Raw genomic sequence first — 27,102 nt, forward strand, 5'->3', positions numbered from 1 at the left:
CTTCTATACAGCAGTAGTTGCTACCTGACGGCGCTAACAACCCCCTTCCTCCCCTCTTCCATTACGCTCGATAACCCATCGGCCTTCCAACGTCATCCCGTTTCTCCCACTAACTCCTACCAACATACACTACCCTTCCGCTACTATTACTATTAATTTTATTATTATTACTATTACTACCACTCTGACAACATAATTCAATATAAAGCTTATTCTATATTCCAACCTACCTCTTCTACATCTAACAACTACCAGCAGCTATATATTTTATCTCGTCATATCTGTAAGGAATTCAATTACATTAAATACCTTATTCCATATAACGAAACACATATCTGTATCATAGCAGCTGTATATTATAATAAGTTAAAAGGAAATTGGCTATACATTCAAAACCATTCATAACGTTATCAAATATTTTTGTTATTACATAATATACTCAATTATTATGGAATCGATTAGTTATTTTTTAACATATGATCTTTTTATTTAGATTTCAACAATTTAATAGTATATATTAAAAACTAGCTTCCCTTCGCGGCTTCGCCTACGCTGTATGGTTACTTGTGTTTCCCGTCGCGGTCAATTTATTTTTATTTCATGATTTTTAGCCAAAAAACCAAAGGCATGTGCAGCCAGTCACGTCGCACATACAGTAACATTAGCAGTGACTGTGTTGGTTGAGCCATCGCACCCCTTAAAAAAATCGAAATTCATAAAATCCGATAATGGTTTTTAGATAATTAACTGTATTTGCAAGCGCAAATATACTAAATATCTGTTTACTATAGTCGGAAATGAAGAAAATTAGCGATCATTGTTTAAAATATTTTACCTTTCTTCACCCCTTTCAAGATACTTACTTATAAATAAAAAATTGCCTAAATTCTTCATCAAAAAATCAACCCCACTTTTTAAAATTGAAATATGATAGCAGATAGAGTAAAATAACAAAAACCATTGTTCTTTTACTCTATCTCCTTTCGGTTTTAATATTTTCATAAATTTGTTCAACGTTTATAGTTAATATATAGAACTAACAAGAAATAAATACAATTTTTAAAATTACAAACCCCAGACCTAAAATGCAAAAGACTGTTTGCATAATAACTGTTTGCTAAAATAAGAAAAACTCTTTTTCTTATTTTAGCCTTTATCGAAGAGAGTGTTGGATTTAAAGAAATCTTTACTCAAGCAAATTTGTATTATATTATTATGTAATATAATATTATATAATAATAACAATTTTATATATAGTAATATAATTAATAAAACCTGTGCAAAATGCTGTATGTCTTGTCTGGTGTAGCTGGGAAAATCATGGAAACCTTGACCACCTTTTTTTTATTACATTACTAGCAGACCCGGCAATGCTTCGCTATTGCTAGATTTGAGTATATATATATATATATATATATATGTAAATTAAATGAACACAATTGAAATTTTGATAAAACAATAACAAAATGAACATTACGGAACATCACAAAATTTAACCTTTCCCTTTTACTCTTTCTCACTTTTCCCTTTCCCCCTTTTCCCATTTCCCATTTTAATGTTTACCATTTCCCTTTTCATTTCTCCCATTTTCCCCTTTCCCTTTCCATTCCCATTTTATTTTCATTATTTCCCCTTATCCTTCATGTTCCCTCTTCCCCTTTTATTTCTCCCATTTCCAGTTTCTTTTCCCGTTTTCCCTTTTTACCTTCTTCCCTTTTACCTTTTTCGATATTTTCCTTCTCCAACTTTTCTCTACTTCCCTTTTCCGATTTTTCCCTTTCTCTCTTTTTCGCCGCGCATAAATCGGTCCAGTAGTTTTTTAGTCTATAGCGGACTCACATATCGAAAATATTGAAATGGAATCGTAAAATATTTGGTATAGCGTGTGTTGCTTTTACGTCCAACAGATGCGCTGTTTTAAAAAAAAAAACAACAACAAAAACATGTTTTTACCTATCACAGGTATGACATTTTGAGTATATAAATAGTAAATATATAGAAACGCGCGCGTATTCGTATGCAACGTTGTATCAAAATTTCAAAGAAATCGGTGAAGAACTTTGGGAGATTTAAGATTCTGAACAAACGAGCATTTACATTTTTATTTATATAGGTAGATATAGAAAAACATGCAAATAAATCTATATATTATAAATTGGAAAACAGATCTAAATTAAGAAACCATTTCGGTTTGTTAAACGATGATCATCGTCAGTAGACACTGCATAAAATGTGTGTAGTAAATAAATAAATGAAATAATAATAATAATGAATGAGTATTAATTGACGCATAAAAAAGTACTAACTAGTTACAGTACCGAAACAATATAAAACAACTAAAACATACTATATAATATATTTACTATATTTACTTGTCGTTTCAGGCAATTTCAATAGAAAACGCAAACTTAATTTAAAACATTTAATCATAAATCCGAACTGCCCACCACGACTTACTGCACATCTCTTACATGAGATGGATAAATAAAACTTATTTAAAAAAAAATAAAAGTTTGAATTTTAAAGCAATAAAAAAATATCTCCACCCATAAAAAAATTTAATGGAGTGGACAACCGTTTATTTATTTAATTGTTAACTTTCACAAAACGATCTTTAATAAATTAAAAAGACTACTTAGATATTAGTATGGTTTTTCAAAAAATATATTTCTGCATTACTATTGGTAAAGATAGTTTACCCAACCGTCTAATTCTTGCTGTTAAGTACATATTTTTAAATCTTTTAAATAAATTAATTTTATGATCAGTTTCCAGGAAATAATGAGCTGCAGCGGATTTCTCTGGATTTATATTGATCTAAGTGCTTCATTGTTCTTGTTTTCATCTTTCGTTTGTTTGTTCGATTTATATGTAATTGCTATCTTTACAAATCGATTTATACTTGGCCACTCGTTCAGCAGATTTAGTTTTATCTTTAGCGTTTCCGAGAACATAGACCAATTATCTAAGTCCAGTTATGGCAACGACAAAGTTGTGATTTTAAAAAAATATGTTTTATTGCTATATGGAGTGCAAAGTATAATTTCTGTACATAATTTATCCAATATTTCGTCTTTATTATTCTGATTAATAATGTTTTATTGGGTTTGTAATTTTTTGCCGATTTTTTTTCTATACTCACAAGATCATTCTGGGATAACTATTGAACGCAGCTGTATCTTTAATAAATTCATTTATCTGAGATAATCCTCCAGATAAAACGGGAACTGGTTTTCTCCGTAAATCCCGTTAAAAACCAAAAGAATAAGTGCAAGTGATATATTTTTATGTGATCTTGTAACTCGGAAAGGCTAGATTGATTTTTATGGAACATTTACAAAATTATTCACCTTAATCATTTAAGTTTAACATGGAATATATAACGATTTGAAGGAAAGAAATGTCGGAAAAATTTTAATTGTTTGAAACTCATCAAACGTGTACATAAATCTGCTTAAAAATATCATTTTGACACATGTATAATATAACGATGTAGGGGGCTGCGCTTCCTAGTCGCTTCGCGGCTAACATTTCACATTTTCCTTACCGTGTTATAATATAAGGAAAACCAGTGTTCGCTCATATTTCGTCTCAGAGTTGAGGAAAAGGTTTGGGTGAGACCTCATTAGGTGTGACTTGATTCTCCGAGTGTTTTTAAGCATTTCCCGTCCCAGTAGATCATTTAGATGTCGTTATTACGAATTTCCTGTTTTCAGTACTTTCTTACCATGTTATAATACAGAGGGACCAATGTTCGCTCATATTTCAACTCGGTGTGTAGGAAAACTTCAGATGAGGTCTCGTTAGGTGTCTTGATTCTATAAGTGTTTTAAAGCCATTGTCCGTCCCAGTAGATCAATTAGGTTTCGAGTTATTACAATTTTTGTGTTTTTAGGATTTTTATTACCATTTTAGAATATTGGAAGGATATGCATTTATACGTATGTAATTTATTCAGTTTTTCATAGATAAAAAAGTATCTAAAATAAATTTACAGATGAAAATTAAAATGAATACATAATTTTATATTGAATCACTAAAAATTTTTCTAGAAAAGTAGTTAAAAAATAGTGAAAAGTAGGAAAAAAAGAAAAGAGATTCAATTATATTATGATTTGATATATTATTTGATTTGAATATTAATTCTAAAACATTTCACAAATTATGAAATTTCGTATTAATTGCAAATGACATTAAAGTCTCTGTGTACTTTGTATGAGTTATTCTAAATAATTAATTAATAATTGTCAATTGTCTTATATGATAGATTCCAATAAAAAAAAAACTGCTGCTTTATAAATAGAAAAAAATTGTTAATCTATCCGAAAAGGCCAACAATTCTGTCTATCTCTACTAAATTATGCATTTACTGGAATTTTCAGGATCAAAAGCCTGTATCCTCACATCTATCTTATATCAGTTACACATTGAAACATTTGTACATTTTTTTAAAGAACATTCTTATTTAATAAAAACTTATAGGGTGTTTAGAAGGGTTATTATGTTAGGTAGATTTCATTACAAAGCTACTTATTGTAATGGGTACCATAACTCGCTTTCTAGAAAATTTCGACATATGTTCGCGTTTCACATCCCCCAGACCCCAAAACCACCGTCAGCTCAAACGTTTATATATATATATTTCACTTTCTTTTGGACACAATAAATGCCGTAATTTTGCGCCAGTCACTTTTAAATTGATACATAAAATATAAAGACCCAAAATATCGGTCGAGTTCGTTATTGGATCAAATCGGACCATGGGGATGGAAATGGGGAACTTTTTCGAAAAAGCATAATATCGCTATAACTTTCTTATTAAGTTAAATATCAAACTCGTTTGAAGTTCCTATTATTATTTGGATAAGAGCCTAAAACTTATATAATAAAGTTTTTTGATATCACCAATCATTGACCCAGGGGGTGGAAAAATGAGGTTTCGAAGACAAAAAACATCATGTCTTCCTTAATAGGTAAAGTATCGAATCGGTTTAAAGTGGTCGTTAGTCCTCTAAACATTACCAAAAACTTTTTTATGAAACAATTTTTGATATGACCAACCCTAACGGCAAGGGATGACCAAAATTTTGCTGGAATTTTAAGTAGATGGGGCTTGTCGTATGCTAACACGTGAAACCTTTTTCACACGCAAACATTGTCGTATTGAGCAAATTTGAAGTTTTTCTTAACTTTCAGGTGGAAATCTTTTTTATTCCCTACTTAGCACCGGTGAAATCTACTTCCGCCTTCCGGCGGCCGAAAGGGATTTTTTAAATTTACATTATTTTTAAATATTTTAACACATAAATTCAAATTGCAAGACTATTAATCTAAAATGGCGTATAAAGATGTACCAAAGAAAAAAATGAATCTTGTAATCACCCATTAAAAAGCGAAAGAAAGGGAAAGTTCAATTAATAATTGCATTCTGCAAAAACTGAATATAGTAGAAACAATTACTTTAACTAAAATCATTCGCAGTAAAGATTTTTGGACTTTGGTAGCGTAATATATTATGCTGACGTATCGCTAAGAGAAATTATCATATGATTACTACTTGGAAGATTACATCTGAATCTAACCTCTGAAAGGTTACGTTTGGGAAGGTTATATCTGAATATCTGGGAAGGTTATATGTAAGTTAACCATGGCGCTCCACTTTCCACATCCACTAAAGAGTAGCGTTTCCAATAACTCCTTTCTTTGACGTCAAAAGATATATTAACTGCTAAAATTTATTAAAGATTTTAGCACAGAACCGGAATAATTTTTTTTGCCACGACGGAATGTCTGTGAATGAATTGAAATGTTAAAAAAATGGTCACGCATGAAGAAGTTTTCGAGCGAACATCTACGGGTACCAAAAATGCATAGCTATGCAATTTTGTGTTTTTTGATAGATAACTGAAAATTTATGAATTTGTAGTACGTATGTCAGTTAGTTGTGGTTCTTCTCAAGAAATCATCCACAACATACTTCTTGATTTTAATAAAGTTTATGAGAATTGCGTACCAAAAAGTTCACTGCGATGCATAAATAAACGCATCTGGACTTATGTTAAAGCATCTGCATCGCTACGGTACTGCCCTTCTTTGACAGTCATCACTCATGACAGAACATGAGTCCAATATCATAAACCATATAGTAAACGGAAAAATATGGGTTGGAAATATCTAAATAGTAATGAGTAATCAGCAACAGAAAGATTATCTTGAAAAAATAAATAATCTATAGTTGTTATGGAATTAATTTTGATTTATTTATGTTTTTTAAGTGTTTCACTTTATAACTTTTAATTACAATTGTTTTAACCAAAAATCAAGTAAATTCTGTGGTAATCGGATTTAGATGAGGTAAAATAGTAGATCTTTTTTAGCGGTGGAGAAATTCATTATGATAGGACGTTAAGTCGACACAATTTTAACGTATGACGACCACCATTATATATTTTACGTAGTACATAACAATTCTACTCATGACGATAAAGTTTTAGTTAATAAAAAAATTTTAAATTCCTGAAGATGGGATTCGTTTCCGAAAGCGCCAGAACGCATTAAAATATTGTTGGTAAGCGATTTTTATATTTTGATTATTTATTAAATACTAGATCACCATCTAAGAGTTTTATTCTAACGGGATTGATCAAAAATAGTAAATAACGTTTACAAATTCTATTCCCCTTAAAGTGGCGCGTTAATTTGTTGTTTTACAATGTTCTTCCTAGTTTTTCTTATCGCAAAAGATAAAGCTAACTAAAGTACTGATATATGCTTTCTCTGAAAAAAATTTGCAACTGAATGAGGAAGGCAACGTAAGACTACTTCAATTCTCATTTTCTTAGTACACCTGGCTTGGAATGTTTGATATTCCTTATTAGGAAAAATCTGAAGGGGAATGGTGGCTGTTCACATTTCTTAATAAACCTTGCCTGTTTACGGGTTTCTTTCTTTACAATTATGACGTTTTCTGGAGTAACTTGTGATTCATATTAGGTTGCCTACAACTAATACAAGGTTGCCTAATATACTTTTTTCAAATTTACATACATTCCAGATATTATTCGAAGGGCATAGTCAAACATTTTATTCATGAAAATCAAAACTTTTTTAAATTTTGTTAAATACACATTGAATCTGGATTTACTATTTTATAACAATAAATCTGCTGGATAATGGAGAAGCAGTAAGAAAATTTAAACGAAAGCGTATTCTACTAACGACACTAACACATACTTTTAAGGTTTTGGTTTAAGATTTTCGAAATTTAAATTCATTTTGATTACCAAAAAGCAGTTGCTGCTATTCTGAGGGAACTGTGAAATCTACCAAAAAATACCTTACAAAGACATAATTTTAGTACATTTTATCATTTTTACTTCCTTGTATGAAGTAAAGAAAGTATTGTGGTCGCGAAAAATTTCGGTTTTCATATTTCAACAGAAAAATCCATTTTGACCATCCCTGAATTGACTACTTTCGGCGTACTTCTCTACGTACGAATGAACCTCGCATAACTCAAAAACGATTAGCCGTAGAATGTTGAAATTTTGGATTTAGAACTTTGTAACATCTACTTGTACATCCCATTCTGATTGCAATCAACAGGACAAAAACTGTCAAAAAAGCCCAAAGTCCAAAAAAATTTGATTTTGGAATTTTTGATAACTGCAGTAATAAGGCCTCATTGAGAACTTTTCAACGATATACCCTAAGTGGTACTTAATTTTCGTTGGTTCCAGAGTTATAGCCAAATAAAACTTTAATTAATGAAGTATTTGGATCTTACAAGGGGAAGGGCACATCGGTACGAATCAGAAATCTCCTTTACCAGAAATAAAAAAAAATACCAGAAGTTATTAATGAAATAAAATTTTACGTAGTTTTAGTTTTTTTTTTAAAATATGTATATGCAATCTAATAGGCGTACAAGGAAGTCAAGTGGGGTCCACATTATAAGAATTTTTTTTTTATAATTTTAATTTCAAAAATATTTTGCTAAAGATCATCTAGTGATTCAATTTAAATATATCAAAATATTATTTCAGTTTTTTTTTCATGAATAATATTATTGCAGAAGTTTTAAATATAGGACTACATAATTTTATAATACATTTTTAAAGTAATAATAACACAAATTTTCTGAGTATACTCCATAATGTTTAAATGTTTAACAATATTTCTAAGATATTACAATTATTAAAGTTACATTAATTATCTGGACCCAAATATTTTAAACAAAAATATTAAAAACAAAACTTATTCTCCGTGGTAGATTGATGATATCTCTACCATTCATTCGGAGGTTCCGGGTTCGAGCCTCAGTCAGACGTAACATTTTCACGCGCTATAAAATTCATCCATCCATCTTGAGTGTTATTGGGCGTCAGTTTATCTGTGGCTATGCAAATAAATAATTTGAATAATACTATTATAATTTTAAAATTATACTAAATTATTATTTTGTGTTTTAGATGTTAACTAAATGAATATATAACGTGATTATTAAATTTTATTACTGCAGTGCGTAATATAATTTTTAATTACAAGGAACATAGAATGGTATGTGCTAATCAGTACTGTAGTACAAACTGCATATACTGAAATTTCCAGGAGCAAAAAGGCATCTTCAAATTCATCTCAGCAGCTGTTCTATTGAATATTCCACATGGTGTAATTGTCTAGCAGGCCTTGTTAGTGATTTTTATTTCTTAACATACTTATAGAATATTTTAAAAAGGTTCTTTTTTTATTTATCTCAACTTTTAAGTCTTTTTTCCAAGTTTATGTTATCTTTACATAGTTTATATTTTACATTTAATAATAAAGTATTGTAATTTTAAGGCGAGATCTCATTGTACGTAATGATTGATATAACAGTTAATAATCCTTTCTCATATTTGTATACGCTTTGATCTGATTTGTATGGAATTGTCACTGTGCAGTTGCCATACACCCCTCAAAAATGATGATCTTCATACTAGTATGAAATTGGCAGTCGTTAAGCGAAAATACATGATAATGTAATTTATAGAAATAATCACTCTGTAATATTAACACTTCACAAATATTATTATTGCAAAAAAGCAATTTTAAAAAAGAAGATATCAAATATCTATTCATTATCTTTATTTAATATTCACTGATATCGTTAAGTTAATGACCTCTAAACAATAAATTTTTTGTCATATTACACAGCATTTTTTCTATTAAATAAACCAATTTTTATTAAGATTCTATAAATTACTTAATATTGACTAATAATTTACTTTTGTACATTTTTAACCGCACTATTGTGACAAGGGGGCGTAGCTCAGATGGTAGAGCGCTCGCTTAGCATGCGAGAGGTACCGGGATCGATGCCCGGCGCCTCCAGTTATTTTTTTCTCACATTTTTGTAATAAAAATTCTTATGATTAAATTTTAATGAAAAATTATGAATTAAATGTTAACAATTTTTAGTTCAGTTTGCCAAGTATTCTGTACTTAGTTTTCTTTTTGTCTACAATGAGACAGTATGTCTATATAATAATGTCTAAATCATTCTGGTACCGCAGGTACTCAAATCCACTAATAATAAATTATCTACATCCTTATTTCATTTTTTACTAGGGTTTTATAGAAATGTAATAATAGTTGTATTAGCATATGATACGATAATGTTTAGGCCAAGTAAATTTAAATATATATAATCACTATTATAATATTACCATTATAAATTTCATTATCTTAACTGAAATTGCCTCTTCAACAGTTTATAAAATTACTAATAATTTTATTTTCTACGAAAATAAAGATTAAAATAGAATTTGATATTAAAATTATTATCATTTAAAAAAAAAAATAACGCTGATAGTTTTCCCCAAGAAAAATAAAAGAGGAACAAAAAGCAAGCGATTGAACTTAATACAGTTTTTTCTTTTTTGTCGTCAAAGTTGCGCAGAACTGTTTTTTTTTTTCATAACGAACTATTTCAGATACTTGAGAAAATTTTCGCAAAATTTATATTAATGTACACTAAATATATAAAGTTCATTTAAAAACGATTTGGAAAAATCCTTTGAAATTATATTTATACAAGTGATTGAGCGTAAACTTAAGGTAAAATAATATATATTCCCACACTCCAGGGAGCCTCCGTTCATGCTCGGTAGTAGTTCTTTACAGCAGTTTTCAGTATTTCATTTTTTTTTTTTTTTTTAATCAAACCACGTATTTCGTGAATCTTCACTTTTTTTAATTTCTTTAAAAAAACTTTTTCTTGGTTTGGAGGGGGGGGGGGTAGCGGTTTTTTGTACAAACCGAAAATAAATAACTCCAAAGAACCCAAAATAAATTCTCTTATAAAAAAATGTAATTTCTTCTTTAAATTCCAGTAGTGATATCGGCCTGAATTTAAGTGTTGCAATGTTGTTTTTAATTTGTAGCTTCTTTTTATATTTCAATTTGAAAGGTAATTAAATATTTTAACTTTGATAAGATTTAAGGAAGTTAAATCGTAAGGATACGGTCTGAGATATCACTGAGCTTCAGAAATGAAAAATCTGCTTTAAAACAAACAATAAATTCCACAGTTCTATTAAAATCATAGTTAAAAATTATTTACTGTAATAAAGTTTAACCCACCGGGTTGGCTAAGTGGTAAACTCTTATCATTCGGAATCAGCTGATTTCGAAGTCTAGAGTTCTGCGATTCAAATCCTAGTAAAGGCAGTTAATTTTATAGGGATTTGAATACTAGATCGCGAATACCTGAGTTCTTTGGTGGTTGGGTTTCAATTAACCACACATCTCAGGAATGGTCGACCTGAGGCTGTACGAGACTACATTTCATTCACATTCATTACATATCATTGTCATTCATCCTCTTAAGTAATACCTTACGGTGGTTCCGGAGGCTAACAAAAAAAAGAGTGAAATAAAACTTGTAGTTGTCCTTTATAAGATATCAAGGTTATTTGTATTGTACAAGATTACCGTTGGGCTCCGCAGTGTTATTCTTGTATCTTGTTATTCCAGTTTTAATACTTTTACTCTCAAAAAAGTCACAACACAGGGGCGTAGCTCAGATGGTAGAGCGCTCGCTTAGCATGCGAGAGGTACCGGGATTGTACCCGGCGCCTCCATGATTACATATTTTGATGAATTATTTTTATATCTTATTTCTTCTGGAATTAAAAGATCGGAAGATAGGTGTTTTAAGAAGAATTACGAAAAGCCAATAAAGAGTTACGAAAACGTTTTAACGGCCAAAAGACAAAACATTTTCTTACGTACTACTGCTTCATTAACTTTTTTCAGCATAGTTCAAGGTTTTTTAAGAAATATAATACAATTTTTTTACATCAGTTCTTTGGTTTTTGGGCATATTTTAAGTAAAAAAATCAATAAAATATTAATAAAAAGTCATAATTAATAAAGTCATCATAATTAGCGTTGAATTTTTTATTTTTACTACACCTGTCTTTTCATTCCAGAAGAAATAAAATATAAAAATAATTCAAAATATATAACCATGGAGGCGCCGGGTATCGATCCCGGTACCTCTCGCATGCTAAGCGAGCGCTCTACCATCTGAGCTACGCCCCCTGTGCTTAAACCAAATTGAGAGTAAAAGTATTAAAACTGGAATAACAAGATACTAGAATAACACTGCGGAGCCCATCGGTAATCTTGTACAATACAAATAACCTTGATATCTTATAAAGGACAACTACATGTATTAGTTAATAATTCAGCGCTCAATAGGAGACTATGTGACCTGTGAGTTAATTCAATTCAAATTAAATTAGTTTTCGAATTGAATTAGTCTTTTGCCAACATCTCTTATTTGTGTTTTTTCTACTACGTAGAACATGATACGTGTAATTTTAACGAGAAGTAAATTAACTAATAGATGGTAGAAACAACCCGCTAACCGCTACACCACTGCCTAAAATGTAGTTGTATTTTGCTTATGAAATTATAAATATACGTATGATTTTGGTACGTGTAAATAATGGATGATTATCAGCGAAAGTTAGTTTAATCTTCTCTAATGCTACCATTAGTTCATATAAAAACCTTGATAACATTAAAATCCTCTGTAATTTTTTTGTTTTTAATAAAAATTTAGTTTTTAAAATTGGTTAATATCTTAATGAAGTTTAGTATACACGTACCGAACATATTTTGCAAAGTAAATAATTTGTTAATTCTGAAAGCAGAAATTAACATTTTTTAATCTAAAATGGGACTATAAATATTAATCTTTTTATCGTTAGATAAGAAGTTAAGCTTTTTGATATAAATAAAATGAAACCAAATTTGTTCAGATCAGTTGATAAACAGCTGCAATATGGATGAATTGCTATAATGAGTCATAAAAATGATGCACTCTAGGAATTTTGTGCCTGATTTCACATCCTTCACTAATTAAATTAATTTTTAATATTAGTAATAGTAGAACATCTCAGTAAAATTTCTCAATCTTTTAGATAGAATAAGCAAATTTCATAAAAATCGAATAAAAATAATATTATAAAAATTTTTAACAACTTGCTTTATACTTTTTAGTCGTACTTTTTTTATACCAGGAGCTGTGCGAATGGTACGGAGCCGAGTGAATCGTCAGGAGCTGTGTCTCAACATACTGCCGGCCAAATATTATATCTTCTGGACGTTAAGTCGACGTAATTTTAACACATGACGACCTCCTTTATATATTTACACGCTATACACGACAAATTTTTTGTTAATAAAAAAATTTTAAATTCCTGAAGATGGAATTCGTTTCCGAAAGCGCTAGGACGCATTAAAAGGTTGTTGGTAAGTGATTGTATGGTAAGTTGTTTTATATTTTAATTATTTATTGTATTGTCACCCGACCTTAGAAACTGTGCAAAATTTCATCAATAGGCAATGATGTGAGGAAATGTGTTAAATTATTACACCTGCACCCTTAATTTATCTCCGTACGGGTGGATGTTTGCAAAAGTAATGGTGGAATATTTTATTGTCACCCGGCCTTAGTAACTGTGCAAAATTTCATCAATCGGCAGTATCAGAAAGTATGTAAAATTAAGAATGCAAGTTTTGAGGAAAAACACGAAAAAAACATTTGCGAGTTAAAAAAACAGTAAAAATGCCGTAAATGCGTCACAAACACACAAAATGTCTAAAAAATATCGGCCAAAACACCTAAAGGCGAAGGTAAATATCGCTAAAATTTCTGTTTAACTTAATGAACATTATTTATTTTCTTATTTAATGTAAGCTCTTTATTCTTGTTCATTTTAATTTTAAAGCAAGTCAATTTTATGAATATTCATTACAAATTTATCGTTATGCTAAATTATTCTGTCCTAAGATATTGTAAAATACGTCAAATCAAGACAATAATTTGGATTATTTCAACAAAAAATTATTTTTTTAAAAATATAACAATTATAAAAGTTGACAACTACTACTCCTCTTCTCTGATGAAGAAGAAAAAAGATAAAAACTTTTTTTACCGGTGAGTGTTACGTTGCTCCGAAACTGTTTGATAACGATTTAAGATTATTTCCACCTGTTTGAACTGAACTTATTGAAGAAATAAAAATGTAAAAAAATGAAAAACAAGTATCTGCTTTCAAAAAAACTTGAAAAACGAATAACAATAATAATAACAGTGTGCATATTTTTTTCCTAGTTTGTACGCTGCAGTCTAGTTCAACTAGTGAACAATAAACAACCTTCCCCCACAGACGAATGAGATGAGGATTATATGTATGATATTTAAATGAGAGACTCATTACTAATGACTGATGACTAATGACTGACATTACGTGTGGTTAATTGAATCCCAACCATCAACGTACATCGCTATCCACTGTTTAGTATTCAAATCCGTATGAAAGCAACGAGCTTTTACTAGGATTTGAACCTGAGAACCTTCGACTTCGAAAATTAGACTAGGTTGGAATTAGATTTCATCTCCGTTTTTTTAATTTAGATATATTGATTTATTAATAGTTATTAGCCTCTGTAAAAAATTTTAAATGAATAATAATTGAATAATAAGAACATAAAAATAATTATATGAAAAAATATCAGAAGTTGTTAAAGATATAAAATTTTATGTACTTTTCATTTTAAAAAAAATGTGTATATGTATTTAATAGGCAGGCGTACAAGGAAGTTATGTGATACCTACATCAGATTATTTTTTAAGATGTATTTATATTTTTCGTTTCATGTTTTCAAACGAGAGTAAAGATTTTAAAAATTAAACATTCTAAATTCCTATCTGAAAAAATATAAATAACACACCAGATTTTTTGTTTTATTATGGGTGGTTTTTATTACATCTGTCGAGAAATGACTGGAACTCGAACCCATAACCTCCAGATGAAAAATAAAGATGCTACCATTCCGCCATTAGATCGATTTTTTTCATATATTTTATTTCTTTTGTCAGTTTTATTAATAAAACAAAATAGATAACATTTTTTGAAAAAAAAATCGATCTAAATTTCTTTTTAATTTAATTTTTTTTAAAATTAATGATAAACATAATTGTTATACGTTTGTAAATGGTATATAATTGACATGAAGTGCAAATATGAAAATAAGTCTGAGTAATAACGGCAAAAATTAAAATTGTTTTATTTATAATAATAAAAATATAAAATAATTATATAACAAAGGCAATTATTTCGAAAGATGGCGCCTTTAAAAGTAAATAATCTTGGCGTATGTTATTATAGTCATCATGTTAATCATCAGTAAACAAGAAAAAAGTGTCGCTTTATCGCAGGTTTTAAGCTTTACCATTTTTTTTTCGTAATAATAATGATAATTTTTTTCCGTTTCTTAATTTATGAGAAGGGTGGGTTTCAATTAACCACACATCTCAGGAAAGGTCGACCTGAGCTGCAGAGGACTACACTTCAGTTACACTCATACATAACATCCTCATTCATCCTCTGAAGGAGGAATGAATCCCTCCTTCGGGATTCCCGGAGGCTGAACACGAAAAACAAACTGTATATTTATATATTCTATTCTAATGGAAATGACTCACAGTAACATAAAAAAGCGTCAGTACGATGCCTTTCACCGGAGTTACCGTCTTTTGTAAGTTACACAGTACCCTCACCAATAATTTCGTAATTTAGTTCTGTACAAGTGTAATATGCGATATTTTCGGAGTAAATAATTGGTTACTGAACACAATTATTGATTCAGCCTAACGATCGGCCAATTTAATATTTAATCTTAATTAAGCGAGGTTAGCGAGCGTTACATTATGTTTGCTGAATCGTACGAATTTCAGAAACTCGTTTAATTTCATTTTTATAATTTAATCGCGTTAACGTTTCATTACAATCTATCAATAACTGAAATCAGTCGACACAAATTTCAATTAAGTATATTTAAAGAAATAATAATGAACATTAGATGCGGATTATTTGATAAGGAAACAATTTAAACATAAGAGTATTAATACAGCTTTAAAACATTACCTTAGCTGGTATGAGAATATATAATTTTTAATTTAAAAATCTTTTTAAGTAAAAAATTACAATAAAACAATAATTTTTTTTGTATATTTACAATTAGCTCGGTGAAACATCCATATATGCCAAAATTATTGACTTTTGAATGCGCATCTCTTTCTAAATAATTACCATAAAAAAATATTAGTACATTTAGCTACAAATAATTATTCCAACATCTGTCTAATAAAATAATTATTTTTTTAATTAAAGGACAATCATTTTACCAAGTAATTACAACTCTAATGAATAAAATAAATAATCTTGATACGCTTCAATATAATCGTAATAACGTTTTGAAAAAAAAAACATTTAGATTGATTAATCTGAATAAATCAACTGGAATTATCAAATTAATTTGTTAACTAATCTCATGTTATGATTTTCAATAATTAAATATTGTAGAACAAAATTAAATTTATACAGATGTAATAACATTTTGTAATAGGTAAATTATTTTTATTCACTTCATATATATTTGTAATATAAGTTCAAATATAGTATTTATTAATTTACGCATAATTTCAGAGGCTCCGCGGGGAACAAATGATTATAGCAGAGGATAATAAACCCTCACTCCACACTTCTAAATATATTCAACACTACCATAAAGTTTTCGAATTTTTTAAGCAATTTTATTATTACTATTATTATTATTTTATTTTTAAGTAAAAAATTAAGTTATTTGGAAACGGTTTTTAAAAGTTAATCAAAAAGGTGAGATTTAAATTTTTAAATGTCTGAAAAAAATGTTTTTCCAAATAGCCCAAAGTATATTCATCTATGAGGGTTTTTCCTAAATTCTATTGTTCCTTAAAATCGAATTTCTTTGGTAAAAATATTCATTTAAAAAATAAATACTTTTATTTAATTAATTATAAAATACATAAACTAATTTTTTATTAGATGCTCAATTCACCACATATGCTCGAGGCTAGTGCGTGGGAATACGATATAAATATTTGTATCGTCTGAAAAACGGAAGCCTGTTCGAAATTTGAACTAGAATCTTTCGAATAAAAGACTTAGATTCTACCATTCGTACATGGAGATCGGTAGACCTCTGTGATGGAGTAAAACAAGAAAAGGGTAATAAATAATAAAAATAATAAATTTTCAACTTTGTTACTAAAGGAAAGGTTAAATTTTAAACCCGCTGCAAGTTACGAAATTAAAAAAAAAATTTTTTGCTATATTTATTTTTTGTTTCTAGCTGTAGACTTGGTTTCTTAATAATATTTTATAAAAATTAATTTAAAGGTTCTAGAAAGTTTTACCTTAATTTCAGCATTTTAAAATAAACAGAAATCTCAGTTTTTGCTCCTAAAAAAAAGTTCTCGTAACATATATAATATTAAAGATAATAATAATAATAAAATATGTTTTATTTTGTGTAACGAGAGGAATAGATAGTGTTTGAATTTCTAGCTCTTCTCTAAACTATTACTATTACTATATCACCTATAACTTGAGAGTAACTGGAGATTCTGTTTTCCTGCCGGATATAATTAATTGGGGACGCTTTACCACTTTACCACTAACCCTAAGATAAGGCGTAGATAATCCGAGGAACAAAGTTGGTAAGGGCGCATGTAATCCGTGCAATCAAGGCAAGCGCGTGCGCCGGTCACCGACTCACAATCTTAATTTATTTATACGCCTACAAGCAATATTCCACTTAGACCTGGCAACAGAGACGTAAATATTATGTCATCTAATATTCATAAGATATATCCTTCTTACTGAGAGAGAGAAAGAGAGAGAGAGAGAGAGAGAGAGAGAGAGAATTTCTAAGAGTGATAAGGAAAGGTGTATGCTTGTACAGCAACACAACACAACTCCACGCATAATATTCTTCCCACTAGATCTAATCTTCGTATTGCGTATGTTATATATAAACGTACACCAAAAGCACTACAGATTATCTTATAAGTAAGTTTCTTACAAAGAAATATTTAATATTATAAATAATAAAACAAAACCACCTTCCACCATTTATAAATACGGTATAAATTATTATAAATTCATTAATGATTTTGATTATCCCTAGAGAGTGTGGTGAAAAATATTTAATGGTATGTTAATTTTTACAAAAATTGAGAAAATTTATTATTTTTTTTTTAAGCTGCTTATTTTGTAAAATAGAGCTTAGTTACAGTATTCTTTAAAAAATGAATTAATAATGAATTTTTCAAAACTTTTCTTATTATTCTGATCAGGTTCTAACACGTTGGTTTGAACAGAAACGATAATCGCCCTGCATCAATTAAAAAAAAACCTTTAATAAACTTTTCCATAAAGCTTTTTAAAGATTTTCATAAAATATTATTACAGTTTGTTTTTTTAGTAGTGTAGGAAATTTTAAAAGTGTAATACATACAAATAACAATATTTAAATATAAAAGTAGTAATGAAGCAAATACATTCAAGTATCTTCGTATAATTCACGGACTATTCTGCAAATAAATATTGTTGGAGTTGTAAATGGATCCCCACTGACGAGAAAAGTTTCAAACCTCAACGGTCATGAAAATTCATCCCTCAGAAAAATAAATTACATAGAACATAGTCATAAAAAAAAATAAATAAATAAATTACTTAACAAAATTACCAATGTGTAAGAAGGAAATTGTATATGGTGCATCTGTAAAAGCTGACAACAAAGTTGTAATACTTTTCTGGCATTGGTTATTTATTCTTATATGTGGAAAAATAATAATACATAAAAATAAATGAAAAAAAGTTTAAAAAAATTGATATTTTTAAACTTTGATCGCCTTCCCCACCGTATGATCCCCAAAGTATTTTTTTTTTTTGGGGGGGGGGGGCATGACTAGCACTTCTATGCTTAGGAAGACAAAAAAAATCGGTTAAAAATTATGGAATAAAACAAAATATTTATTTAGCTTTTTTCGATTTTTGAGGAAGGGGAAAATTATTTTAAATGGTAAGATAAAGATGCTCGCATGTACTGAGCTTAACATAAAGTGGGGTTTTGTTTACACATTTTTGAAAAACTTTACCCCAAAAAACTATCTACCCCCTGGAAACATTGACCCCCAAAACTTTACAACAAATTGCTCTATATACACAAGTCTCTTTACAAAATGTCATCAAAATCAGTTTGTGTAGTGAAAAGTTATTAAGTTTCAAACACGCAAATACACGTACGAACATTACCCACACCTTTTTTTGGGTCCCTGGATCATGAAACGTCTAGAAATTCAATAAACCCATACCCCGTTTTTTGACTGCAGCAGAACTGTAGAGCTATGATGCCAGGAAAATAAAAATGGAAATAATTAGTTTTAATAAAATTCAAACTCCAGGAAAACTAATTTCAAAAAATTTGGTGTTATAGCCTATGTATAATAAGAAAAAATACTAAACAATCAGCTAAAATTCCTGAGATCACTACTCCCAAAAGCTGAGTGCTCCTGAGTGCGACTCAGCTTCAAGCAGAAATTTTTTAAATTTTAATAACTGAAAAATTTATAGCAAATTTATGATAACTGAAAAATTACATATCTTTGGTAGTCAAACGGGATATCAAATAAAATATTTTAAAATAAGTTTAAATATTAAATATTATAATGTTTTGTATTAGTATGTAGATGAATTATAAAACAAGAACGCGTATTATTCGAAATAATTTGAAAAAAAAACAAAATTGAGTTAAAATATTATTTAATAAATAAATAATTCGTTAATATGAATAACAATTTACACTTTAATTACAGCAGTATTCAAATAGAATACCAGTAACAAAGAATGTTCAGTAGGCATCGATTAAAAATTACCTATATTTCGTAAAATTTCACACCAAATATTAGAGTCGATTTATGTTAACAATCTTTGTCAGAGTTGTTAGTACTGAATGTAACATGTCAAAATTCTATTGATAAGTTATTTATTAGCCCACTGAAGTGGTCTACTAGTTAACTTACCCTCGCAAATCAGTGGTTTAACAGCTGATTTTCGAAGTCCAAGGTTCTAAGGTTCAAATCCTAGTAAACATTAATTGCTTTTTACTTGTACGAAATAAAAGAAGTAATGTAATCGCGAAAAATTTCGGTTTTCAGATTTCAACGGAAATAAACATTTTGACCATCCCTGAATCCATTTTGACTAGTTTCGGCGTGATGTCTGTACGTACGTATTGTTCTCGCTTAACTCAAAAACGATTAGCCGTAGAATGATGAAATTTTGGATTTAGAATTGTTGTAACATCTAGTTGTGCACCTCCCTTTTTGATTGCAATCGATTGAACCAAGAGTGTCAAAAAAATTGGATTTTGCACTGTTTCTTAACTGCAGTAATAAACCCTCATTGAGAGCGTTTCAACGATTTATGTATGATAAGTGGTACTTATTTTCATTGGTTCCAGAGTTATAGCCAAATAAGATTTTAATTATTAAACGCGGTTCTATAGTGGCCAGTGACGAGAAAAAAAAATTTCCTGAATAGTTAATATAGTAGGCTTAATAAAATCGATAAATAACTGGTCTAAGTTACAGTCAATTATCACAATTACATAAGTTATCCGATTATTGTTATCGCTTTATTAGTTTTCTGTATGTTCTTTTTTTTACTAAAACAAATTTTCTTTATGCCTTCATTATTAAATTATCATACCTTTTTATATTACAGCCAAACTTTACAGTCATGGTTGATAGCGTACTGTATCTAATTAACTACATAACCCAGCTCTAAATTTCAGTTCAACAAGATCGGAATTGGAGAAATAGTAAATAAAACAAAAATTATCGTTTATTACATCATTATTGAGATTAGATATCCTTATAAATAAAACAACAAATTTACAGAGATAAAAATTTTCAGTTTAAATTTCATTTAATTTTAAGATTACCAACAACTGTATCGTCTTAAACTGATCCGTTCGAAAATATTTGGTCGCAAGTGATAATGATTATGCTTTTAAGCATAATACAGAAAAAAATTATTTAACAATGATGGACTCGGTAAAAAAAAATCTGCAAAAAACGTTTTGACAGCACAACTTATTCAGATGGAAATCAGTATATTAACATGTAAAAAACATCTGCAGGTAAATAAAAAAATTTATGAAAGAATAATAAATAATGGAATGTACATTATTACATCAGTATCAAATTAATTCTCGGTACTGGCAACACTGACGCAGTGAGCCAACGTCTCGACGTTTACCGCCATGATATGATTAATAAGTACATAAGTTGTATTATTAAGAATTAAGATTAATTTAATATTGACATCGTGAAAATAAAGCAAAATATATATTGTTTTTTAAAGAATATCGAACTAATTTTAATTCATTCAAAATTTAACCTTTCAAAATTTGTAAAGCTTATTCTTGAAAGCGAATAATAGTTTGGAGAATCCTGAAATCATAGTTTCCTCTCATATCATACTAAATATATTAGCAATTTAATTGGAGTATAGAAACAATTATGATAGAATTCAGTGAAGTAACACAATATATGCATCCTCTGTAGTAAAGAACATTATGAATAACGGAAAAAACGAAACTAACTCTGATTTAAAGAGTGATGCAAGAATCTAATCTTTTCCAAACGCTTTTCAAGCTTTATAAAAAAGAAAATTAATGAAATTAAGAACAAGAATAACAATACATTTTGACTATCGGAAATATACATTTTGACTATCCCTGAATCTATTTTGACTAGTTTCGGCGTGACGTCTGTACGTACGTATGTATCTCGCTTAACTCAAAAACGATTAGCCGTAGAATGTTGAAATTTTGGATTTGGGATTGTTGTAACATCTAGTTGTGCACCTCCCTTTTTGATTGCAATCGATTGAACCAAAAGTGTCCAAAAAGCCCAAAATCTTCAAAAATTTGGATTTTGTACTTTTTCTTAACTGCAGTAATAAGCCCTCATTGAGAGGTTTTCAATGATCTATTGTAAGTGGTACTTATTTTATTGGTTCCAGAGTTATAGCCAAATAACATTTTAATTAATGAAATATTGGGACTTCATTTCCTTTTTTTAACTTTTTTTTTAAATTTAAATATATTCATTTATTAATGATTATTTACCTCTGATTGTAAAAAAAAGGTGTATATGTAATTAAATAGGCACGGATGTCATGTGGTGTCCACATCAGATTTTTTAGTTGGGGATTAATAAACGTTCAAGAGTATGTGCTACCGTTATCAGCTGACCTAGTTAGCTTATACGTGAAAAAACTAAACCAAATTTATCAACAATAGCTATTTTTAAAATAGACTTGCTGATTAAAGTATGAGATGAACTCTCCTATTGGCTGGATGTGTGTCGTGTGATGAATGCTGCTCACATTGAACACTTATAGGAATAACTGTTTGAGTGGCTCTTTCATTCATGTGTAATTTCTTAATGTAAGTAAAATTAAATAAATGTTAAATAATTTTAAAACCCCGATATTTATTTTGAAATGCACACTATTATGGTATACTCACCATAAGGAATGGCAGTATGATTAGAAATTTCTTTCAAAATACGGAACACTGACCAGTTCTATCTGTACTTTAGATGATTCCTATACTTCTTAACTATAATAAATACTGGGAGAAGTAATGTAAAGCAAAAGATTAATGTATTATTTTCTAGAAGGAAAAAGTACATTTCATACCATGTTCGGCTGAAAGAGTATTTAAATAATTGTACTATTGTTTCATTATTTTACGTTTAATTTAAAGACCAGACTTCAAAATCTTGACCTAATTTTTTTTTAAATGCATATAAAAATATGATAAAGATACAATTTACTGATTATATGTAAAAAAAAAATAAATAAAATTATATATATAGCAAAAAACATTACTTGGAGGCGCCGGGTATCGATCCCGGTACCTCTCGCATGCTAAGCGAGCGCTCTACCATCTGAGCTACGCCCCCTGTTACAATTAAAATAATATCAGTAGAATTTTATTATAACAAGACGAACGATAACACAGTTGTTTATCAAGACTGGTTTTGTTATGTAATAGGCTAGACCGAGTGGAAAAGGTCATGTGGTCATGTTTAGAGAACTCGTTGAAGAATTCAAATATAGTTGAATTTTTATCGTTTAGATTGCACATTCCCACTCCATGACGTTTTGCAAATGTGTCTAGTAGCAGCAGGTTCAAGCTGTAATTTGTTTTTAATTAGTTAGCTTATAGTCGTCGGAGCGATACAAATGTTAGCACGTTTCAGTATTTATACAAGTTAAATTACCCGGCGTTTTTACCTGTTATTAAATATCAACATTGGAACAGTTTTGTTAAAAAATTATGAAAAACTTTTACTTAGAATAAATTTTATTTCCTTTAATTCTTCTTTAACATTAAAAAAAAATGTTTTCCAAGCAAGTGAATTAAATAAAAATGGTAAGTTGAGTAGACTCAAGAAAAATTTTAAAAAAAATCCGTACAGAGTTGTTCCAAATTATGAATTTAAAATTATTACGTTATTATTGTTATTTTCCTGGCTTTTTGTATTTGGCTATATAAGGTAGGAAAAACTAATATTATTAAATTTGTGAAAATAAGACAAATTTATCCAAAGTTTTTAAAGAAAAGGAAAAGACATGAATGGAAATTATTAGATTTTTATAAATTAAAATTATACCTTAAATTATACATTAAATTTATTGCTTTTGGCAAATAAAAACTGAGATATTTCATTCGAACAAATACTTCTATTATAAATAAAATTAGGTAAAACGTTTTACATAAAAATCTATAAAATAAATGAAATAATAAGATAACATAATTATTGTATAGTAATAAATTTTTAACCGCATATTTAAATAATATTTATCATGAATAGTTAAGAAATCTATTTTTATGAAATAAACGTACTAATCAGAACTTGATTTTTTTTATTAAACGTATATTTTAAATCAATTTTAATAATTTTCTTGATAGAATTTATGGTCTATATTAATTCTATTCAATATTAATTTCAAATCCCGGGGCAGAATAATAACAGCGTCACTGTCTCTCGTCAGGAGAGTTCTGTGTTGAATCCCGATCAGGCTTGGCATTTTTCATTTAACATTATGAAACTGAAATAATTCTGCATCAGACTGTTGTTTTTATAACAGATAAATAAAGCGGTTTTACTGTAAGCTACACTGCTATCTGCTGTTCATCTGAGTTTAAATTGCATAGTAGATACAAAAGCTAAAAACTTATAAATATGAATAAAAAGTATTAACTTAGTTATTTAATACTGCTGTTATATATTATTTATAAAATATACTGTACATTGTGTTTATAAAGACGTATGTACAGTCTTGGATTGAAGGAGTAATAAATGAAGATTTTGTAAAAAGAAGACACTTATAAAATATGTAGACATCTATACGTAAATTTTTTCAGTCCAATAATAAATTTACTTCTCAAAAAAAGTCCCGAAAAAAGGTAATTACAATTAATTTTCTCATCTTCATTTATGTTAGTATATCTGTTCCGTTATGAATATCAAAGTTTAGTCCTTTCCCCAGCTAAGGTTCCTACGTAAACACTACTTATTTTCCATGTAATACTTATCGTGCGCGATTACGGCGTAACAGTTTTATTTACATTAAGGATGAAGTAAAGTTTTCCGAAGTAAAGTCAAAAATGTATATGCGGGTAATTACCGAACAAACATAGGGATGAAACAAGGGTAAGGTTATTATTCCTTCATAATCACTAGCCAGGTTAGAAAGACGTAATGGTCTTTCTAAAAAAAAGGCTGGCTAACGTTCCAGGAGGGGGGCCTCCTGGAATAGTTGTCAGAATATTATTGGTTAATAAAAGCCTGAAAAGTTCTCTTTTCTCCAATTTTTTCCTCGTTCTCGACTTAGAAGCTCTAATACGCTCTGCTGTAGGCGTACAAATCTGTTCTGGTTCCTCTTTCCATTTCCGAGCATATCAATACGAACACACTTCTGTCATGGCGCCAATATGTCGATGATCGGCGAATATTTATTTAAGGCCAGTTCTATCCTTATGAGGCCATGGTAGCTCCACAATGCCATCGGTATGAACTTGTAAGGAACTTAACTGCAATTCACATTGCAAATTTATTGCAGCTAGAGTCTAAGCATAGTGATCTGGTCAGCTGCTAACCGAGAATCGCACACATCGGTTGTTTCAGAGAACCGAGATACTTTTATTTTTTTAGCAGATATTGAGTAATAAGAAGAGTTACTTATCTTTCTTGAAAGCGTATTTTTTAACTTTTGACAGTCCAATATCTACTGCCAAAATAAACAATCAAAACCCATAAAATTTTGCGAAATGTGCTAATTTAAGATAATTACAATAATAAAATATGAAAATATTAAATGTATATAAATCTGAACGCAAAGATTTCTTTATCTTTTGCCAAGGTAACAAAAATGTAATAAAATAAAAGGATTCGTTTTTTTCTTTAATGAATATTTTTAATAACTTAACTCTCATTAGGAACATCGTGATAATTCTAATTGGAGATAATAACCAAGCCTCTAAGGGATAAATCTGAAAAATTTTATTAAAATCTGTTCAGTAGTTTTGGCGTGATGCGCGCACAGGTACGACTCTAGTTAAAATTTTGTTATATGTATATATATATATATTATTATTATAATACCTTTTAAAAAAATTACTTTGAAAATATAAACTAAATTGATCTACAGCGTAATTACTATTTTTTAAAAAAACTTATGATAATTAAAATTGATTAATTATTAATTAAATAATATTGATATAAACTATTAAATAAAAAATTAATAAACTAATAAAAGCAATTTTTAATTAAAATAAATCAGAAAATGAGCAAATCCAGCAAAATATCCTTACTTCAGAACAATAGAGAAATGGGGTAGGAGAAAGCATGGTCAAAAATTGCACATTGCCTTCCGTATTATATATGTAAGAAAACAAATATTTAAAATATTTTCGCAGTCAGTGCGTCACCTGGGCGGATTTCCGGTTTTAGTTAACCTTAAAAAGGGTCCCAAAACCACGTTTTTGCCTCTAACTCCGATTCCTTGAACTGATTCGCTTGAAAATAAAAAAAAAACAAAAGGTTCTATTTCAGCTAGATTTTTTATTTCATCCTACCAAGTTTTATCAAAATCGGTTAAAACTCCTCTTAGTAGAACGAAAAAAATTGAAAACTTACCCGAAATCCCGTTTTTTGCCCCCACCTCCGTTTTCTGTGAACTGATTAGCTTGAAAATCAATAGGGCTTTATTCCAAAAGGTTTACATCACCTCACCAAGTTTCGTCAAAATTGGTTAATATTTGCGTCTCCTAGGGCGAATGAAAACATCTTATACGTAAATACGTATATAAACAGGCGCAGTAGCGATTTCCGAATTCTTTGGAAATCCGCTAAAAAAAAAACAAATTAACTTTACCGTAGCTATGTCTAGAAAATCTGCCTCTATCCTCGGTGCTAAATATAAAACCAAACTCATCGAAACAAGCAAACAATTATAAATCTTGATTTGTAAAGAATATAACTGTAGTTTTGGGTATGTAAGGTAAAGTAAAAGAAGATTGGAAATAGAAGATTAGATAAATCTGCTGAAGCTCACCACTGACTAAAAATTTGTTACAAAATTAGTTTATTGAAAATAAAGTTTTAAAAAATGTATGTAATGAACAAGAATTAGGGAGTAAACTTACTTAATCAATAGTGATGCCGAAATTTCATAACTGAACAACAATAAGGATTATTATCTAATATTATTTTTGAATTTTAGATGTCTTAAAAATCCTTTTTAATCGTAATGACATTAAACGTTTGTATTCTCTCCCTTAAATTTTGTTCATGGCTGGGGATACTATTTTGATTTTTTAGGTTCATGCATTCTATCTTTCTTGAAATAAATTTTTATCTATTCAACCTAGATAAGAGGTGTGTATTAGGTTATAGGGGGGCAGTCTGCGTTGAAGATTAAAAGGCGTTTTTAGCTAAATTTACAATTTAGGTTCAGATTGCCTAAAAAAACAGTTATTATTTTTTTACATTTTTTACGTTCTTGGCATCATAACTTCTAGAGCTATGCTGCAAGAAGGAATGCATTGTAATCAGTCAAAAAATTGGGTATGGGTTTTTTTTTGCATTTTATGACCCCGAGACCTCAAAAAATAAAATAAGGACCCCCTTTATTTTGTTTTTGAACGTATACGTACGTGTGTTGGCGTGTTTCTTAACAACTTTGGATAAATTAATTATGATGAAAGTTTGTACAGACTCGTGTAAATGAACAATTTGTTGGTAAAGGTTAAGCGTCAGTATCTTTAGGGGAGGTAGGTAGTTTTTTGGAGATTGATTATCTCAAAATTTTGCAAACATAACCCCGTTTTATATTAAGCTCAGTACATGCGTGTAGTACTCAGTATAAGCGTCAGTACACGCTTATCTTACCATTTTAAAAAAAATTTTGCCTCAAAATTCCCCCTTCCCAAAAAATCGAAAAAGCTATCTTTTTATTTATTGCGGTTTTTTAACCGAATATTTTTTTATGTCTTCCTAGGCGTAGTAGTAGTGCAAGTGATTCCCCCCCCCCACAAAAAAAAATACTTTGATGGCAATATTGGGGTGGAGAGCTG

General features: G+C 29.2%; 1 protein-coding gene and 3 non-coding genes across 5 annotated transcripts in view; 1 reads left to right on the forward strand and 3 right to left on the reverse strand.

The window, feature by feature from the left end:
- The window catches only part of Drgx (Dorsal root ganglia homeobox), a 309,721-nt gene that overhangs the window by 26,325 nt on the left and 256,294 nt on the right, over window positions 1-27,102 (reverse strand). The window lies entirely within an intron of this gene.
- TRNAA-AGC (transfer RNA alanine (anticodon AGC)) lies at window positions 9,300-9,372 on the forward strand. The gene has a single exon. It is a non-coding gene; the product is annotated as a tRNA-Ala (tRNA).
- On the reverse strand, window positions 11,514-11,586 carry TRNAA-AGC (transfer RNA alanine (anticodon AGC)). Its single transcript has one exon. It is a non-coding gene; the product is annotated as a tRNA-Ala (tRNA).
- On the reverse strand, window positions 22,348-22,420 carry TRNAA-AGC (transfer RNA alanine (anticodon AGC)). The gene has a single exon. It is a non-coding gene; the product is annotated as a tRNA-Ala (tRNA).

The sequence above is a fragment of the Lycorma delicatula genome, chromosome 1, assembly GCF_047948215.1.
Source record: "Lycorma delicatula isolate Av1 chromosome 1, ASM4794821v1, whole genome shotgun sequence".
In the NCBI taxonomy this organism is placed as follows: Eukaryota; Metazoa; Arthropoda; class Insecta; order Hemiptera; family Fulgoridae; genus Lycorma; species Lycorma delicatula.